A 5,622-nucleotide genomic window follows, 5' to 3' on the forward strand; every position below is an offset into this window, starting at 1 on the left:
TTCTGGGGCGCCTGGGTGGCTCAGATGGTTAAGCATCTGCCTTTAGCTCAGGTCGTGATCCCGGGGTCCTGGGATCGAGCCCCACATCAGGGAGCGGCAGACAGAGGGAGCCTGCTTCTCCCTCTCCCTCTGTCTGCTGCTCCCCCTGCTAGTACTCTCTCTCTCTAATAAAAAATTAAAAAATCTTTTAAAAAAATGGATTCTTCAAAAATATTTCTTTTAACCTTATACCTAAATACTACTACTTTGGTGCTTAAAGCTTGGGTTGTTTTTGTTTGTTTGTTTTTCTGCAGAGCCCTTTGCCCGAATTTCAGAGAATCATTTTCCTTTTTCACATCATTTTGAATCTCAAATATCAATCATATTAAATAACTTTCTTAGTAGAAATTTGATTTTAAAAAGTCACCTGTAGGGGCGCTTGGGTGGCTCAGTCGATTAAGCATCCGACTCTTGGTTTTGGCTCAAGTTATGATCTTGGGGTCGTGAGGTCGAGCCCCACATCGGGGCTTAAGATTCTCTCTCTCTCCCTCTCCTTATACCCCTTCCCCACCGCTCACAATTACTCTCTCTCCCTCTCCAAAAAAAGAAAAAAGAAAAAGTCACCCTGTAATAGATTATATGGTGATAGATGGTAGCTGCACTTGCAGTGAGCATAGCATAATGTACAGTTGTTGAATCACTATGTTGCACACCTGAAACTAATGTAACATTTGGTGTCAACAGTACTTCAATAAAAAAAAATTTTTAATCACTTTGATTCCTTTGTTCAGACAACTGATTTAAGTATATAAAATAGTATGTCCTTAGACAAGTTTTGCGGACCACAGATTGAAACATCTTAGGCTTGTCCTGAGTATACCACTGCTGAGTAGGCTTTGGATATAGTATTGAAGCCACTAGGTCACCCACCTATCGTCTCAGTGGTACATCCCACACATGATACTTATAAGCCTTATGACCTTTGAAAAAGTTACTGAGATAGAATAAATAGAATTATATTTTTCCTTTTAATTAAAAAAAAGATGGATAACATGGGAAAATTAGATAAAACAGTCCTCTCCATGCTTTTCTGGTGTTGGAAGCAAGAAATGCACATCAGAGTAAATATCAAATTTGCATTCTCTTTTGATCATTACTACTATCCAATAAACATGCATAGTAGTTCCATTTCCTCCAGTTATTGCCTCACTTCTGTTTAACAAAACACTTCCAGAGAATTGATTATACACAATATTACTATAATTTAAGTAAGATGACCCATCCCTGCCATCCCTGTTTCCAAATAACCCACAGTCTAGAAGCGTAGAAAAGCAAACAGATAGCTTCAGTACCATATGACAAATGAATGAGAGAAGTAAGCAAAGAGTAACATGAAAGCACAAAGGAAGGGGGGCACTGAGCCCATTCCCAGCAGAGGGTACAAGAAAGTTTTTCAGAAGACAAGCTGCTTCAAATGAGTCATGATGGATTCCATCAGATAGACCCAGTATTCCAAGAAAATGTTGCAAATACAAAAGCATGTAGATGAGCAATAGTGGTTAACTCTGGAGACTGCAAATAGTTTGTCATAGCTGGAGAGTGGGGTATTTGGAGGTGACAAGGCTAGCGTAATATCCTATTACAGCCCACATCACACTTTCCTGTAATCACTTGGTTCCTATCAGCCTTTGCCATTAGATCATAAACACCATAGGGTCGGAACAAGGATTGCTTCATTCTTCCCTGTATGTATTGCTTCTGTATAAAACATAGTTAAAGCTCAAAAATTACTTTTTGACTTTTAGGTGGCTTTGCTGCCATTAATAATGGCTTCAGTCTATCACCCAGCCAATGAAGATTCACTGAACCATTCATATAAGAGATTGGCATGATCATATTTAAGAACGATCACACTGGCAGTAGTATCAAAAATGAAGATGAGGAGGGCTAGACTGGAAGCGAGAATTTTACTTTTTTTGAAAATGAGATTTTAACCTTAGTTTTTATTTTACTTTATAATTAAAATGGAGAATTTAGGAGATGTAGAATCAGATCAAAATACTGGAGAAAAACTTCTTTTGCCTTCATTTATTCTTTCCTGTAGACTTCCATGAATTTTCTTTTCAATATTTTTATAACTTTTGAGTTAAGTTCTTAGGTCATTTTATTCCTTCTCATTGTATATCAAAATTCAGATCATTTTGTGTAAAGAGGTAAAGGACCCTGTGGTTGATAGGCTTCTACAACTTTTTTAATTATTTAGAACTTCATGGAAAAAAACTACTATATTATAGTCATACAAATAGACATAGAAGTCAATGGAACAGAAAGTCCAAATATAGGCTCAAATATGTACAGCATCTCAAATCAGTAAGGGAAAGATAGCTTTTTACAATATATGGTGCTATGAGAGAAGATGGTGGAGTAGGAGGATACCAGGCTACTTCATCCCACAGATATACCTAGATAACACCCACATTAGTGAAAAATAACCCAAAAACCCAACCCAAAAACTAGCAAAAGAGACTCTCCACAGCTAAATGTACAGAAGAGGCCACATTAAAGACAGTAGGAAGGGTAGAGATGGAGTTTAAAGCCCAACTGACCTGCAGGACCGTCTGCAGGAAAAAGGTATGCCGTGGGTACAGAGAGGGGAGAGGAGACACCAACAAGGCGCCCCTGCACAAAGGGCCCACACTGGGAAAACAAATCCACACAATATTTGGCTTTGAAAACCTGACGGAGATGGGGCGTCTGGGTGGCTCAGGTCATCGGCTCAGGTCATGATCCCAGGGTCCTGGGATCGAGCCCCGCATCGGGCTCCCTGCTCAGCGGGAAGCCTGCTTCTCCCTCTCCCACTCCCCCTGCTTGTGTTCCCTCTCTTGCTGTCTCTTTCTCTGTCAAATAAATAAATAAAATCTTTTAAAAAAGAAAGAAAAAGAAAGAAAGAAAGGAAAGAAAGAAAGAAAGAAAGAAAGAAAGAAAGAAAGAAAGAAAGAAAGAAAGAAAGAAAGAAAGAAAGAAAGAAAGAAAGAAAGAAAGAAAACCTGAAGGGGTTAACATCATTAGTTCTTACAAACAATGGGGCTTAACACCTAGAACTTTAAAAATAAGCAAGTTAGCTCTAGGAGAGCTGGAGGGAGATAGGAAACAAAGTCCTCACCATTAAAGATACAGCACAACAAACAGTCCCATGGAGATACAGCATAGAAGTAGCAGTATAAAAAATGCCAGGGTATACCAGAGAGAGATCTCTTTACTGATCTCAGAGCATGTGCTAAAGGGGCAGGGATCTTCGGGAAACTTCTCCAAAAACAAAGAAGCTGACGGGCACTATTTCCTTCCCCCCACCCAGCTTAGATACACAAACACCTGCAGGAATGGCATGAACACTGTCCACCTAGCTTACTGACAGCACACCCCACCCCTATGCTCTTCTGTGGACCAGTCCCCCTCAACCCAGCCTCAGCAGAAGTTTTCCAAAGAAGTTCCAGGTCCTCTCTCACAGCAGACCAGATCAGCACAAACCTTGTTAACACCATGCACTCCTGCCTACACACTGTTTTGCAGACCCACTCCTTCTAACATGCCCTAAGTAGGAGTTCATCCAAAGTGGCACCACAAGTGTGGTAGTGTTCACATAGCCCCAACAGGGGTTAGAACCACCCCAAAGTGACTCCTCCCCTAGGGAGAGTGGAAGATAACCATGCACACCAGTCTGACAGTGACCTCAGCAGTGGGCTGGGGTCAGGCACCTAGTCTACTATACGCCCTGCCCACTAACAAAAGCTTCTCGGGAGACAACACAGTGAGAATACCCTGAAGTTCAGTGCAACTGCAGCTCAGCAAATGCTTGGTCTGACCCAGAGCAAGCCCAAGACAGCCCCAGACTGGCCCATTAACAACATAGGAACCAAACCTTGCCCATAATGGGCAAAGAGAGCCATCACACACAACTGGACTAAAGGCAAATACAGTTAAACCCACAGAGTAGGGCATAGGCAACACCCAAGGGAGACACCTCTGAAGTGCCAGGTTCTGGTGAACAGGAGACAATGAACTGCAGGACCTCTTCTTCATAAGGCCACTAACTAAAGAGCAGGATATATAACTGACTTTCCTACCACATAGACATAGACAGCTAGACAAAATGAGGAGACAGAGGAGTATGGCCCAAATGAAAGGACAAGAAAAGAGATCTAAGCAAAAGAGTTAAGTAATATGCCTGATAGCAAATTTAAAGCCATGGCCATAAAGATACTCACCGGACTTGAGAAAAGAGTGGAGGACTTCAGTGAGACCTTCAATAAAGAGACAGAAAACCTACATAAGAACCAATCAGAGGTGAAGAACTCAATAACTGAAATTAAAAATACACTAAAGGACTCTTCCTGCCATCTTGGAACCTGTGGAGGCCCAATGGGAAAGGACTCCTAAAATGATGATTATGTCTGGAAGGCTGTGGTCCAAGGTCATTTTTGCTGGTTATACGTGGGGCCTCCAGAGCCAGGCAGAACACATAATGCTTCTTAAAATTGAAGATATTTATGCTCAAGATGAAACTGAATTCTATCTAGGCAAGAGATGTATTTACGTATACAAACCAAAGAACAACACAGTGACTCCTGGTGGCAAACCAAATAAAGAGTAATCTGGGGAAAATTAACTCATGCTCATGGAAACAGTGGCATGGTTTGTGCCAAATTCTGAAGCAATCTTCCTGCTAAAGCCACTGGCCAGAGAATCCAGGTGATGCTATACCCCTCAATGATTTAAACTTACTGATAAGTAGGGGCACCTGGTGGCTTAGTCAGTTAAGCATTTAACTCTTGGTTTTGACTCGGTCATGATCTCAGGGTCATGGGATTGAGCCCATCAGGCTCTGCACTCAGTGTGGAGTCTGCTTGAGATTCTCTCTCTCCTTCTCTCTCTGCCCCTACCCCCACTCACATGCTCTCTCTCTCTCTAAATAAATAAAATCTTTTAAAAAAATAAACTTACTGAAAAGTAAATAAATGTGTAGATTTCAAAAGAAAGAAATACTCTGATACCAAAACCAGATAAGGACACTACAAAAAAACAAACAAAAAAAGACTAAAGGCCAATATCTGTGATGAACACAGACACAAAAATCCTCAACAAAACATTAGCAAACTGAATCCAATGATACGTTAAAAAATCATTCACCATGATCAGGTGGGATTTATTCTTGGGATACAAGAGTGGTTCAATATCTGCAAATCAATCAACACAATACATCACATCAACAAAAGAAAGGATAAGAATATATGATCATGTTAATAGATGCAGAAAAAGCATTTGACAAAATACAACATGATAAAAACCCTCAAAAAGTAGATTTAGAGAGAACATTTCTCAACATAATGAAAGTCATATATGAAAAAAACCACAGCTAACATCATAGTCAGTGGTGAAAAACAGGGAGCTTTTCCCCGAAGATCAGGAACAAGACAAGAAGGATGCCCACTCTCACCATTTCTATTCAACATAGTACTGGAAGTCCAAGCCACAGCAATCAGACAACAAAAAGAAATAAAAGGCATCCAAATCAATAAAGAAGTTTAAAACTTTCACTATTTGCAGATGACATGATACTATATATAGAAAACCCTAAAGACTGCC

At 40.4% G+C, this 5,622-nt stretch overlaps 1 pseudogene; it reads left to right on the forward strand.

Annotated features, from left to right (window-relative positions):
* The first annotated feature begins 4,426 nt into the window (after positions 1 to 4,426).
* On the forward strand, positions 4,427 to 4,755 carry LOC110581018 (annotated as a pseudogene).
* The last annotated feature ends 867 nt before the right edge of the window (positions 4,756 to 5,622 follow it).

This window comes from Neomonachus schauinslandi, chromosome 5, assembly GCF_002201575.2.
Source record: "Neomonachus schauinslandi chromosome 5, ASM220157v2, whole genome shotgun sequence".
Classification (NCBI taxonomy): Eukaryota; Metazoa; Chordata; class Mammalia; order Carnivora; family Phocidae; genus Neomonachus; species Neomonachus schauinslandi.